This window comes from Scyliorhinus canicula, chromosome 6 (genome assembly GCF_902713615.1).
Source record: "Scyliorhinus canicula chromosome 6, sScyCan1.1, whole genome shotgun sequence".
Lineage (NCBI taxonomy): Eukaryota > Metazoa > Chordata > Chondrichthyes > Carcharhiniformes > Scyliorhinidae > Scyliorhinus > Scyliorhinus canicula.
Genome location: NC_052151.1, coordinates 218,423,698 through 218,438,743, shown reverse-complemented (window position 1 = coordinate 218,438,743; position 15,046 = coordinate 218,423,698). Strand labels below are relative to the sequence as shown.

Genomic DNA, 15,046 nt, shown 5'->3' with positions numbered 1-15,046 from the left:
GTGTCCCCCCCCCCCTCCCCCCCCCTCCCCGTTCTAGATTCTCCCACAAGAGGAAACGTCCTCTCCACGTCCACCTCCGTCAATAATCCCTCGAGGTCTTTTATCCAACACCCTGGTGAATCACCTCTGCACCCTTTCTCGTGCGATCGCAGCACGGTAGCACAGCGGTTAGCACTGTGGATTCACAGCGCCAGGGTCCCAGGTTCGATTCCCGGCTTGGGTCACTGTCTGTGCGGAGTCTGCACGTTCCCCCCCCCCCCCCGTGTCTGCGTGGGTTTCCTCCGGGTGCTCCGGTTTCTTCCCACAGTCCAAAGACGTGCGGGTGAGGTCGACTGGCCATGCTTAGTGTCCAAAAATGTTTAAGTGGAGGTTACTGGGTTACGGGGATAGGGTAGATAGGTGGGCTGCAATAGGGTGTTCTTTTTAAGGGCCGGTGCAGACTCGATGGGTCGAATGGCCTCCTTCTGCACTGTAAATTCGATGATTCTACGGTTCCCATGGTGCGGTGACCAGAACTGCGCCCAGTACTCTAGCTGTGATCTAACCAGTGTTTTGTACATCTCCATCCTAACCTATCACATCTGCTACTCTCTCCGCCTTTACAGTTGGCTAAATTAACTGGCCTAGATTTTCACGGCACCTGATAGAATTCAAATTCAATCACTCAATCTAGAATTGAAAAGATCGTCATGGCAACCAATGCCGATTGTGGTACAAACCCATCTGTTTCACTCATACCCCTTCAGGGAGGGGAAATCTGCCGTCCTTACCCTGGTCTGGCCGACTTGTGACTCCCGGACCCCACACAGCGACGTGGTTGACTTTTAACCCCCCCCCCCCCCCCCCCCCCCCGAGATGGGCTGAGCGAGACGCTGGGTTGAAGGGCGTTTACAGACGGGCAGCAAAGCACAGCCAGCGACGCACATCCCCCACGGAAGAATGCCGCTCCCTCCGTTGCGCGATCGACCCGGTTTCCCAGGCCACGCAACGAGACGCGCTCCGAGTGTCAACGAGCCGCCGTGGAGCCACCCCCCCCCCCCCCCCCCCCCCCCCCCCGTTCTGGGACCGCAGAGGAAGGGTCGGCCACACCTGGATGCAAAACCAGAATTGAATGTCGGTCTCCATGGTGTTGAGGAACGTGGGGATTTCACGGGAATATTGTGATAGATGTATCCGCTGCAGTCGTGGTTTTGAAAATCCTTGGTTAAAAGACAGGCAGACACTGTGGCTGCAGAAGGTGCCATTAAGATGTGGTAATAGTGGGATCATCATTATTTCAAACCGCGCTTGCGTGTAAACGGACAAATCTCATGGTTTTTGTTCTGATTTCTGGGGAGTAGATAATTAGAGACAGCGGGTGGGAGTCTCCAATGCCGGAATCGGGAAAAGGGATCGGGCAGAGACTCTGTGTGAGACGGAAATCGTGGACCGCGTCAGGTGCTTGACCGAATGTCAGCTCCTTTTCCTCGACAACTGCATCAACGAATTCTACCCTGCACGGACAGTAAATGCCGTTATCATTAGTGGGCCTGACCCGGTATTCTCCGCGGCCTCCATGATGCTCCGACTCCACCAGGAAGAATTAACGACGGCGAGTTTCTCTTGTGGCGTTGAACACCGGGAAACAGGGGCCACGGCTGATGAGGGAGGGGGCAGGACATGCAGAGGCGCAACACTGGGCCCTCATCCTGCCATTGGCTGGGCTGGCTGCGCGGAGGGTGGGAGAGAATCTTCCGGGGGGGAGTGGCAAAGGGTGGCGGGGGTGACCAGAGGCTGGGCTGTGGGGTGGGGGAGGGGGGGGGTGATCCCTCAGGAGACCTGGGCCTCCAGGCACAGACCTCCATTGGCACAGCCTGCAAGGCAGCCATCTTGCTTCTCACCCCACTGACCACCCCACGGGGCCTCACGGTAGCATGGTGGTTAGCATCAATGCTTCACAGCTCCAGGGTCCCAGGTTCGATTCCCGGCTGGGTCACTGTCTGTGTGGAGTCTGCACGTCCTCCCCGTGTGTGCGTGGGTTTCCTCCGGGTGCTCCGGTTTCCTCCCACAGTCCAAAGATGTGCGGGTTAGGTGGATTGGCCGTGATAAATTGCCCTTAGTGTAAGGTTAATGGGGGGATTGTTGGGTTACGGGTATACGGGTTACGTGGGTTTAAGTAGGGTGATCATTGCTCGGCACAACATCGAGGGCCGAAGGGCCTGTTCTGTGCTGTACTGTTCTATGTTCTATGTTCTATGACCGCCCTCTGTGGGCCCTGGTTGCATAGAGTGACATCGGCTGTAAGGGTCTCCTACGACACCACCCCCACACTCCATCCCCCCCCCCCCCCGACTGAGTTCCGAGTCTGACGATTCAGACGACAAGTCAGCCAGGAACGGCGAGCAGCTCATGGGGACTCATTTCTGGCCAATTTCTGCCCCCCCCCCCCGACCAATTGCGCCCAAAATCACACACAGAAATGCGCCTGTTAAATTGCACCCAGTCAGTTTAGATTCAGCTGTGAACAGAACAGCAGCTTCAGAAAAAGCTGTGGTTTGTCACAGGCAAGAATTTACAGGTTGGATCCTGCAGGATCTCTCTCTCTCTCTCTCCAAGATATCTCTACGCAGCTGGTCTTCCTGTGTTTGCTAACTGTGTTTAAAAGTGGGTTTTGACCCAAGATGTTTCTTTTTTTATTGGAGATAAAGAAGATAGCAGTTAGGATGTTAATGTGCATCATTTTATTGTTAAACCTTATTTAATGGTAATTGTAGGCTTTTTCTTTAATGATGTTGTAGTTCGTTAAATACTGTGTGCGTAATAAAGTTTGTTTTAACATACCATATCCCTATTTTCACCTTGACTCACCCCTGGAGTAAAGTATCACTTCCTCACGGTCTTATAAATTAAAAAATATTGAGGTTTCTCTGCAGGGTGCCAGCATCTCTTTGAGCCTGATCCAGAATCGTAATAATAGTACACATCCAAATACAGCAAGACCTGAATTATATCTAAGCTTGGGCTGACAAGTTACATTCGTGCCACACAAGCCCCAGGCAATGACCATCTCTGACAAGAGAGGATCTAACCATCGCCCCTTGGCATTCAATGGCGTTACCATCGCTGAATCCCCCACAATCAACATTGCTGGGGGTTACCATTGATCAGAAACTGAACTTGACTAGCCATATTAATACTGTAGCAACAGAGCAGGTGAGAGGCTGGGAATCTTGCGGCAAGTAACTCACCTCCTGACCCGTCCCAAAGCCTGTCCACCATCTACAAGGCACAAGTCAGGATTGTGATGGAATCCTCTCCACTTGCCTGGATGAGCGCAGCTCCAACAACACTCAAGAAGCTCCACACCATCCAGGACAAAGCAGCCCCGCTTGATTGCTCCCCTCCCACAAACATTCACTCCCTCCCCCACCGACGCACAGTGTCAGCCGTGTGTCCCATCTACAGGCTTCACTGCAGCAACTCACCAAGGCTCCTCAGGCAGCACCTTCCAAACCCACGTCCCCTACCATCTAGAAGGACAAGAGCAGCAGATACCTGGGAACCCCACCCACCTGGAGGTTCCCCTCCAAGTCACTCCCCACCCTGACTGGGAAATATATCGGCCGTTCCTTCGCTGTCGCTGGGGCGACGTCCTGGAACTCCCTCCCTAACAGCACAGTGGGTGTACCTACATCTGCAGCGGGTCAAGCAGGCAGCTCACCCACCACCTTCTCAAGGGGCAATTAGGGATGGGCAATAAATGTTGGCCTAACCAGCATTACCCACATATCCCGTGAAATAATATCTTTTTAAAATCTGTCTGTTCTTGCACACTGAAGTGTATGTACTCACAGGAGTGTCCAGTGACGATTCAATCACCCACACTATACACACACTGCGCACAACAGCTTGGAGATTCCACCCCAGGGGGCACGGTGGTTAGCACTGCTGCCTCACAGCTCCAGGGTCCCGGGTTCGATTCCCGGCTCGGGTCACTGTCTGTGCGGAGTCTGCACGTTCTCCCCGTGTCTGCGTGGATTTCCTCCGGGTGCTCCGGTTTCCTCCCACGGTCCAAAAATGTGCAGGTTAAGTGGATTGGCCATGATAAATTGCCCCTTAGTGTCCAAAAAGGTGAGGAGGGGTTATTGGGTTACGGGGATAGGGTGGAAGTGAGGGCTTAAGTGGGTCGGTGCAGACTCGATGGGCTGAATGGCCTCCTTCTGCACTGCATGTTCTATGTGTGTGTGGAAGGGTTTCCGAATTCCATTCCCAAATGAGAGCTTGTCCAAACCATCCCCCCCCCGCACCCTGCACCCCCCACCTCCACCCCCAGTGGAAAATAGTAACTCCCCCCCTCCCTCTACATTCTGAGTTCCCCTCCATATCTCAAACATTGGGATCACATCGCAGTTGAACCTCCCAAATTCCTGGGAATACACCATCCCCCTCCCCTCCCACTGTGTGTAACCTCCCACTGGTCAGTGAGCCACATAGGAAAGCAGATCAGGAGGAGGCCATTCAGCCCTTCGAGCCTGTTCCACCCTTCAGTACGATCGTGGCTAATTCTCTACCTCCGCGCCACATTCCCGCACTCCTCCCTCTACACCATCAGAGTCTGTGAGTGAAGGGGCAGGGTTCGCCCGTCGCTGAGTCGAAGTGTTGACGTCAACGGAGAATCTTTCGCGTCAGAAGAATCGACGCCACGCCTGTGCCGGATCCGTTACCGGTGAGGGGCGAGCACCGGCAAAGCGTGGAACTCCATCGAAACACACGGAATCCGGTGCGGGAATTACCGTGATCCGTGATGGACACTGTGGTATATTATATGTATTACGGCACTGCCTGTCTACTGGAGGTACCACGGTAAATCCCAGCCTGCTGGTTCCGCCCAGCAGGCGGAGTATGAAAGTGCGTGCTCTCCTGCGCTGCAGCCATTCTGGTTCAGCTGCAGGAGGCACAACATCTTGCGCAATAAAGCCTCGATTGTTCCACCGTTCTCGTCTCGTGGTACATCGCACATTCACGGGGCTGACATGCCGCAGCCGTGTCTGCACAATGCACCCCCCCCCCCCCCCCCCCCCCCCCCCCACACACACACACACATACACTGATCGGGGCTGAAACGATGGCACAGGTGGTGCTGGAGAGCACCCATACATCTGATGGGTCGGCTGGGGTCAGAGGGCACCTAGGGCGGTTCCCCGGTTGGGAGGGGGGGGGGGGTCACCTATACGACCCAGGGCATCAGATTGAAAGCGGGCTGTCAGCGGGGGGCGCAGTAATGGTGTTGCGTAGCCGTGCACTCCAACCCCACCAGCCACGTCCTGGCCACCCGTCTCTACTCTCCCCCCCCCCCCCCCGGCCCCCCGGCCCTGGCAGCAACCAGCGGCACGGCCGTCAGCGAAGTATGGCCGGTGCTGGACACTACCCTCTCTCTCTCTCTCTCTCTCTCTCAGCAGCCACCACGCCAGCTTCACGATGGGAGCACACGCGGACCGCGCCGTCGTGACCTCGGCCCGTAGGAGGCGGAGAACCGCGGGAGGGCCCACTGATGAGATGCGAGCGGTGTCTCGACTCCGGACGGCGAGCGCCGCATTTTCGGGCAGGAGGAGCTTCGCGATTCGGCGTCAAACCGACCCCTGCCGCGGTTTCGGCGTCGGGTCTGATTCTCCGCCCGGGCGCACGCCCCGTTTACGCCGTCGGCCAACGGAGATTCCCGCCCAAGACGTGTCTCCTCATCTCCGTCCAAAATGGCCGCCCCGGTATCCTGACCCATCCAGACCCATCCCCCCCAGACAGAGACCCGTCCCTGTACCCATTCTGCCCCTCCCCCCCCGCCTTGTACCAGACCCATCCCCCCCCAGACAGAGACCCGTCCCTGTACCCATTCTGCCCCCCCCCCCCCCTTGTACCAGACCCATTCCCCCCCTCAGACATGGGAAACAACATCGCCGCATCCAGTCTGCCCGGGCCTATCAGAATTTTATATTTCAATCAGATCCCCTCTCCGTTCATCTGAATTCCAGTGAATCCGGGCCTAGTCGACCCTGCCCTCCAGCGATCAGTCTGGTGAACCTTCGCTCCCCCCCCCCCACCCCCCCACCACCACTGAGGTAATTAAACCCTTTCTCAGATAAGGAGACCCAAACTGCCCCCCCCCCCCCCCCCCGATACTCCGGCTGTTGTCTCACCGAGGCCCTGTACAGCTGCTGTAAGACATTCTCACTTCGCAACGAAGGCCAACACGGCCTTCCTAACCGCCGGCTGCACAGGCAGTGCTGGATTTCAGTGAGTGGTGGGCAAAGACACCTTGGGACCTCAACATTCCCCAATCTATCACCACTCAACCCTTCAAGTGCGGGAACTGTGGAGAAATTCAAGGCTGCACCCGCTCCAAGGTCAACAAATCCTTCCCGAGGTGGCGAGCCCAGAGCAGCTCCTACTCCGACAAGGTGCAGGCCTAGCCAGGCCGGAGAGCAGGCCACGACCCCTCTTTGAGCTCAAAGATTCTCAGGTCAACAATCCATTAAAGCCCTTAATTTCACTATTAAACATACCTGATTGTGGTGTTTTAATGATCTTTCCACCTGACTCCCCCACCCCGCCCCGTCACAAGTCTCTTTGGTCCTCCAGTCCTTGGCGTTTTTCACCATTTAGAAAGCCCCCTGTTTTACCCTTTCGGGTGGCTTCACCTTTGCCTGCGCTGACGGCCTTCACCGAAGCTTTCCCCATTCACTTAATCCACCGCTATCTCCCAGTCATTGGACCCTTCCATCCACGTCTGCACCACGGTCCAGCTTTGGAAACATTTGGACAGGAGGCTTTCCCGGCCAGCATGTCAGTTAAGAAACAGGGACAATTGTTGAGGCCCCTCGGACTGGCCATTGTGGGACATCACAGTAGTACCAGCCTGTTTCACAGGAACAGGAGGCGGCCCCATTCTGCCCCTTCTCCAGCCTGTTACACAGGAACAGGAGGCCCCATTCAGCTCCTTCTCCAGCCTGTTACACAGGAACAGGAGGCCCCATTCAGCCCCTTCTCCAGCCTGTTACACAGGATCAGGAGGCCCCATCCAGCCCCTTCTCCAGCCTGTTACACAGGAACAGGAGGAGGCCCCATTCAGCCCCTTCTCCAGCCTGTTACACAGGAACAGGAGGGAGACCCCATTCAGCCCCTTCTCCAGCCTGTTACAGAGGAACAGGAGGAGGCCCCATTCAGCCCCTTCTCCAGCCTGTTACACAGGAACAGGAGGAAGCACCATTCAGCCCCTTCTCCAGCCTGTTACACAGGAACAGGCGGAGGCCCCATTCAGCTCCTTCTCCAGCCTGTTACACAGGAACAGGTGGAGGCCCCATTCAGCCCCCTCTCCAGCCTGTTACACAGGAACAGGAGGCCCCATTCAGCCCCTTCTCCAGCCTGTTGCACAGGAACAGGAGGAGGCCCCATTCAGCCCCTTCTCCAGCCTGTTACACAGGAAAAGGAATCCCATTCCGCCCCTTCTCCAGCCTGTTACACAGGAACAGGAGGAGGCCCCATTCAGCCCCTTCTCCAGCCTGTTACACAGGAACAGGAGGGGGCACCATTCCGCCCCTTCTCCAGCCTGTTACACAGGAACAGGAGGCCCCATTCAGCCCCTTCTCCAGCCTGTTACACAGGAACAGGAGGAGGCCCCATTCAGTCCCTTCTCCAGCCTGTTACACAGGAACAGGAGGAGGCCCCATTCAGCCCCTTCTCCAGCTTGTTACACAGTAACAGGAGGCCCCATTCAGCCCCTTCTCCAGCCTGTTACACAGGAACAGGAGGCCCCATTCAGCCCCTTCTCCAGCCTGTTACACAGGAACAGGCGGAGGCCCCATTCAGCCCCTTCTCCAGCCTGTTACACAGGAACAGAAGGAGGCCCTTCAGCCCCTTCTCCAGCCTGTTACACAGGAACAGGAGGCCCCATTCAGCCCCTTCTCCAGCCTGTTACACAGGAACAGGAGGACCCATTCAGCCCCTTCTCCAGCCTGTTACACAGGAACAGGAGGAGGGCCCATTCAGCCCCTTCTCCAGCTTGTTACACAGTAACAGGAGGCCCCATTCAGCCCCTTCTTCAGCCTGTTACACAGGAACAGGAGGCCCCATTCAGCCCCTTCTCCAGCCTGTTACACAGGAACAGGCGGAGGCCCCATTCAGCCCCTTCTCCAGTTTGTTACACAGGAACAGAAGGAGGCCCTTCAGCCCCTTCTCCAGCCTGTTACACAGGAACAGGAGGAGGCCCCGTTCAGCCCCTTCTCCAGCCTGTTACACAGAAACAGGAGGAGGCTCCATTCAGCCCCTTCCCCAGCCTGTTACACAGGAACAGTAGGGAGCCCCATTCAGCCCTTTCTCCAGCCTGTTACACAGGAACAGGAGGCCCCATTCAGCCCCTTCTCCAGCCTGTAACACAGGGATAGGAGGCCCCATTCTGCCCCTTCTTCAGCCTGTTAGACAGGAACAGGAGGAGGCCCCATTCAGCCCCTTCTCCAGCCTGTTACACAGGAACAGGAGGAGGCCCCATTCAGCCCCTTTTCCAGCCTGTTACACAGGAACAGGAGGAGGCCCCATTCAGCCCCTTCTCCAGCCTGTTACACAGGAACAGGAGGCCCCATTCAGCCCCTTCTCCAGCCTGTTACACAGGAACAGGAGGAGGCCCCATTCAGCCCCTTCTCCAGCCTGTTACACAGGAACAGGAGGCCCTATTCAGCCCCTTCTCCAGCCTGTTACACAGGAACAGGAGGAGGCCCCATTCAGCCCCTCCTCCAGCCTGTTACACAGGAACAGGAGGAGGCCGTTCAGCCCCTTCTCCAGCCTGTTACACAGGAACAGGAGGAGGCCCCATTCAGCCCCTTCTCCAGCCTGTTACACAGGAACAAGAAACCCCATTCAGCCCCTTCTCCAGCCTGTTACACAGGAACAGGAGGCCCCATTCAGCCCCATCTCCAGCCTGTTACACAGGAACAGGAGGCTCCATTCAGCCCCTTCTCCAGCCTGTTACACAGGAACAGGAGGAGGCCCCATTCAGCCCCTTCTCCAGCCTGTTACACAGGAACAGGAGGGCCCATTCAGCCCCTTCTCCAGCCTGTTACACAGGAACAGGAGGCCCCATTCAACCCCTTCTCCAGCCTGTCACACAGGAACAGGAGGCCCCATTCAGCCCCTCCTCCAGCCTGTTACACAGCAACAGGAGGAGGCCCCATTCAGCCCCTTCTCCAGCCTGTTACACAGGAACAGGAGGAGGCCCCATTCAGTCCATTCTCCAGCCTGTTACACAGGAACAGGAGGAGGCCCCATTCAGCCCCTTCCCCAGCTTGTTACACAGTAACAGGAGGCCCCATTCAGCCCCTTCTCCAGCCTGTTACACAGGAACAGGAGGCCCCATTCAGCCCCTTCTCCAGCCTGTTACACAGGAACAGGCGGAGGCCCCATTCAGCCCCTTCTCCAGCCTGTTACACAGGAACAGAAGGAGGCCCTTCAGCCCCTTCTCCAGCCTGTTACACAGGAACAGGAGGCCCCATTCAGCCCCTTCTCCAGCCTGTTACACAGGAACAGGAGGCCCCATTCAGCCCCTTCTCCAGCCTGTTACACAGGAACAGGAGGAGGGCCCATTCAGCCCCTTCTCCAGCTTGTTACACAGTAACAGGAGGCCCCATTCAGCCCCTTCTCCAGCCTGTTACACAGGAACAGGAGGCCCCATTCAGCCCCTTCTCCAGCCTGTTACACAGGAACAGGAGGAGGGCCCATTCAGCCCCTTCTCCAGCTTGTTACACAGGAACAGGAGGAGGGCCCATTCAGCCCCTTCTCCAGCTTGTTACACAGGAACAGGAGGCCCCATTCAACCCCTTCTCCAGCCTGTAACACAGGGATAGGAGGCCCCATTCTGCCCCATCTTCAGCCTGTTAGACAGGAACAGGAGGAGGCCCCATTCAGCCCCTTCTCCAGCCTGTTACACAGGAACAGGAGGAGGCCCCATTCAGCCCCTTCTCCAGCCTGTTACACAGGAACAGGAGGAGGCCCCATTCAGCCCCTTCTCCAGCCTGTTACACAGGAACAGGAGGCCCCATTCAGCCCCTTCTCCAGCCTGTTACACAGGAACAGGAGGAGGCCCCATTCAGCCCCTTCTCCAGCCTGTTACACAGGAACAGGAGGCCCTATTCAGCCCCTTCTCCAGCCTGTTACACAGGAACAGGAGGAGGCCCCATTCAGCCCCTCCTCCAGCCTGTTACACAGAAACAGGAGGAGGCCGTTCAGCCCCTTCTCCAGCCTGTTACACAGGAACAGGAGGAGCCCCCATTCAGCCCCTTCTCCAGCCTGTTACACAGGAACAAGAAACCCCATTCAGCCCCTTCTCCAGCCTGTTACACAGGAACAGGAGGCCCCATTCAGCCCCTTCTCCAGCCTGTTACACAGGAACAGGAGGCTCCATTCAGCCCCTTCTCCAGCCTGTTACACAGGAACAGGAGGAGGCCCCATTCAGCCCCTTCTCCAGCCTGTTACACAGGAACAGGAGGCCCCATTCAGCCCCTTCTCCAGCCTGTTACACAGGAACAGGAGGCCCCATTCAACCCCTTCTCCAGCCTGTCACACAGGAACAGGAGGCCCCATTCAGCCCCTTCTCCAGCCTGTTACACAGGAACAGGAGGCCCCATTCAGACCCACTCCAGCCTGTTACACAGGAACAGGAGGAGGCCCTATTCAGCCCCTTCTCCAGCCTGTTACACAGGAACAGGAGGAGGGCCCATTCAGCCCCTTCTCCAGCTTGTTACACAGTAACAGGTGGCCCCATTCAGCCCCTTCTCCAGCCTGTTACACAGGAACAGGAGGCCCCATTCTGCCCCTTCTCCAGCCTGTTACACAGGAACAGGCGGAGGCCCCATTCAGCCCCTTCTCCAGTTTGTTACACAGGAACAGAAGGAGGCCCTTCAGCCCCTTCTCCAGCCTGTTACACAGGAACAGGAGGAGGCCCCGTTCAGCCCCTTCTCCAGCCTGTTACACAGAAACAGGAGGAGGCTCCATTCAGGCCCTTCTCCAGCCTGTTACACAGGAACAGGCGGCCCATTCAGCCCCTTCTCCAGCCTGTTACACAGGAACAGGAGGAGGCCCCATTCAGCCCATTCTCCAGCCTGTTACACAGGAACAGGAGGCCCCATTCAGCCCCTTCTCCAGCCTGTTACACAGGAACAGGAGGCCCTATTCAGCCCCTTCTCCAGCCTGTTACACAGGAACAGGAGGAGGCCCCATTCAGCCCCTTCTCCAGCCTGTTACACAGGAACAGGAGGAGGCCCCATTCAGCCCCTTCTCCAGCCTGTTACACAGGAACAGGAGGCCCCATTCAGCCCCTTCTCCAGCCTGTTACACAGGAACAGGAGGCCCTATTCAGCCCCTTCTCCAGCCTGTTACACAGGAACAGGAGGAGGCCCCATTCAGCCCCTTCTCCAGCCTGTTACACAGGAACAGGAGGAGGCCGTTCAGCCCCTTCTCCAGCCTGTTACACAGGAACAGGAGGAGGGCCCCATTCAGCCCCTTCTCCAGCCTGTTACACAGGAACAAGAAACCCCATTCAGCCCTTTCTCCAGCCTGTTACACAGGAACAGGAGGCCCCATTCAGCCCCTTCTCCAGCCTGTTACACAGGAACAGGAGGCTCCATTCAGCCCCTTCTCCAGCCTGTTACACAGGAACAGGAGGAGGCCCCATTCAGCCCCTTCTCCAGCCTGTTACACAGGAACAGGAGGCCCCATTCAGCCCCTTCTCCAGCCTGTTACACAGGAACAGGAGGCCCCATTCAACCCCTTCTCCAGCCTGTCACACAGGAACAGGAGGGGGCCCCATTCAGCCCCTCCTCCAGCCTGTTACACAGCAACAGGAGGAGGCCCCATTCAGCCCCTTCTCCAGCCTGTTACACAGGAACAGGAGGAGGCCCCATTCAGTCCCTTCTCCAGCCTGTTACACAGGAACAGGAGGAGGCCCCATTCAGCCCCTTCTCCAGCCTGTTACACAGGAACAGGAGGCCCCATTCAGCCCCTTCTCCAGCCTGTTACACAGGAACAGGAGGAGGCCCCATTCAGCCCCTTCTCCAGCCTGTTACACAGGAACAGGAGGCCACATTCAGCCCCTTCTCCAGCCTGTTACACAGGAACAGGAGGAGGCCCCATTCAACCCCTTCTCCAGCCTGTTACACAGGAACAGGAGGCCCCATTCAGCCCCTTCTCCAGCCTGTTACACATGAACAGGAGGAGGCCCCATTCAGCCCCTTCTCCAGCCTGTTACGCAGGAACAGAAGGAGGCCCCATTCAGCCCCTTCTCCAGCCTGTTACACAGGAACAGGAGGCCCCATTCAGACCCACTCCAGCCTGTTACACAGGAACAGGAGGAGGCCCTATTCAGCCCCTTCTCCAGCCTGTTACACAGGAACAGGAGGAGGCCGTTCAGCCTCCTCATGGCTGTGCTAGCTCATGCGTGTTCAAACCTATGCGTGCACCTGCTGGCCCCTGGATTGCGTGTAGCGGCCCAGCTATTCTCCCGTGAGATGACGTTACCCCCCCCCCCCCCCCCTCAGCAAGAGGGAGGGGGACGTGGGGGTAGGGGTGGTTGCGTCAGCCACCAAACAGGCTGGCAGGCTGCCCTCTCTCTCGCCCCCCCTCTCCCTCCCCTCCCAACCACAACACCTCTCAGACAGCCCTAACCTGGGACTGTTCGCTCCCCTGGCCTAGCCGCTCTGCGTCTATCAGGTCGCTTCCGTTCTGCCCGAGACCTTCTCCGATTAAACACCCAACCGGACTGGGGAGGCGTAGCAGGCTGAGAGAGTTGAGGCTGGTCGCCAAGCAGCTCTTACTCCGTCTAATCTCCCAATCGCCTGAAACGCAGTGTTCCAATCCTGGCCTTGTAAATGATACAATGACAGCACAGCATGTCGTGTTCTGAGTGTGTTTGTCCCAGAAATACATACTGTCAATTTCCTTCTTCCGTACTGGCCTCACCATTGACACCTCCCTCCTGTCCCCCACCCTCGCCGAATCCTCTCTGCCTCCATCCCTCTCTCTCTCTCACTCTCCCTCTCTGTCTCTCCCACTATCTGCTGCCCCTTTGTGGGGTCTGTGTGTGTCTCCCTTGCTCTCTCGCCCTCCTTCCCACTCCCTCTCTCTCTTCCCGCTCTCATTCTCCACCACCCTTCCTTCTTTCGCGCTGTCTCAGAGAACAAAGAAAAGTACAGCACAGGAACAGGCCCGTCGGCCCTCCAAGCCCGTACCGACCATGCTGCCCGTCTAAACTAAAATCTTCTGCACTTCCGGGGTCTGTATCCCTCTATTCCCATCCTATTCATGTATTTGTCAAGATGCCCCTTAAACGTCACTATCGTCCCTGCTTCCACCACCTCCTCGGGCAGCGAGTTCCAGGCACCCACTACCCTCTGTGTAAAAAATCTGCCTCGTATACCTCCTAAACCTTGCCCCTCGCACCTTAAACCTATGTCTCCTAGATATTGACCCCTCTACCCTGGGGAAAAGCCTCTGACTATCCACTCTGTCAATGCCTCTCATAATTTTGTAGACCTCTATCAGCTCGCCCCTCAACCTCCTTCGTTCCAGTGAGAACAAACCGAGTTTATTCAACCGCTCCTCATAGCTAATGCCCTCCATTCCAGGCAACATCCTGATAAATCTCTTCTGCATCCTCTCTAAAGCCTCCACATCCTTCTGGTAGTGTGGCGACCAGAATTGAACACTATACTCCAAGTGTGGCCTAACTAAGGTTCTATACAGCTGCAACATGACTTGTCAATTCTTATACTCAATGCCCCGGCCAATGAAGGCAAGCATGCCGTATGCCTTCTTGATTACCTTCTCCACCTGTGTTGCCCCTTTCAGTGACCTGTGTCTACCTATAACTCTTCCTTACTCTCCATCGCATACCCTCTCATTCTAACAGCCCTCTTTTCACTCTTTCTCTCTCTCTCTCTCTCTGCCACCCCTCCACCTTTCTCTCTCTCTGTCACTCTGTGTCCCTCTCTCTGATAACACATTCATCCTGCCATCTCTCCATCTTGTTACCACACTTATTCCCCACTTTCTCTCACACACGCGTTCTCTGCCACCCCTCCCTCTTTCTCTCTCTCCATCACTCTGTCTCCCTCTCTCTGATAACACATTCATCCTGCCCTCTCTCCACCTCGTTAGCACACTCCACCCCACTCTCTCTCACACACACGCGTTCTCTGCCACCCCTCCCTCTTTCTCTCTCTCCATCACTCTGTCTCCCTCTCTCTGATAACACATTCATCCCGCCCGCTCTCCACCTCGTTACCACACTCCACCCCACTCTCTCTCCCTCCCTCCACGACCCCGACCACTCTCTCTCTCTACATCTTTGCCTCTTGCCCACTCCCAGACCCCTCCTCTCACTTTCGCTCTCTCTCTCTCTCTCTCCACCACCCCACTCCTTCGCTCCCCCTCTCTTTCCTTCAGCCGCAGACTCAGTGAACCTACCTCTTTGACTGAGGGCCCCTTCTCCCCAAGGCCGTTGTGACTCCGCGATACTCTCCTCCTCCTCTCTCTCTCTCTCTCTCTCACACTCACACACACACACACACACACACACACACAGGTTCTCACTCCAGCTGCAGAGTCGGACGGTTCAGGGTGTGTAGCTCAGCCTTGGTCTCCGGCCGCCAGTGGAGGAGGCAAGTCGGTAGCGGGGTATTACTCCACCCCCTCGCCCACTTGACGTGCTGCCCCTCTTGACAGCCAATGAGGTCCGTTTGCAAAGGCGGTCTTGGAGTAAATGTAGCAGACTCAACTCTGCAACTTTCAAACTTTCATGTGATAAGAACCAGAACATTGAGATTGTTACAGAAACCATCAGCTGAATGGGGACGAGGAGATTGTCTGCTCGAAAAACAAATGGATTATGTGACACAGCGAACAGAGCAGGGAATCAGACCTCAACAGAAAGTCAGCCAACTATAAGACAATGCCACCTGGAAACACAGCCAGAGGGCCAGTGCTGAGGGAGCGCTGCACTGTCAGAGGGTCAGTACTGAGGGAGTGCTGC

The 15,046-nt window shown here is 56.6% G+C and overlaps 1 long non-coding RNA gene across 3 annotated transcripts in view; it reads right to left on the bottom strand.

Annotated features, from left to right (window-relative positions):
* LOC119966873 overlaps positions 1-14,718 on the bottom strand; it is a 29,054-nt gene extending 14,336 nt beyond the window's left edge. Inside the window, exon 1 of one of the 3 annotated variants that reach the window (XR_005460871.1) lies at positions 14,482-14,718. This is a non-coding gene — a long non-coding RNA (uncharacterized LOC119966873). Of the gene's footprint in view, positions 1-12,681; positions 12,769-14,481 lie in introns of those variants that run through there. The other 2 variants (XR_005460872.1, XR_005460873.1) reach the window with 2 other exon arrangements.
* Between the last annotated feature and the right edge of the window lie 328 nt (positions 14,719-15,046).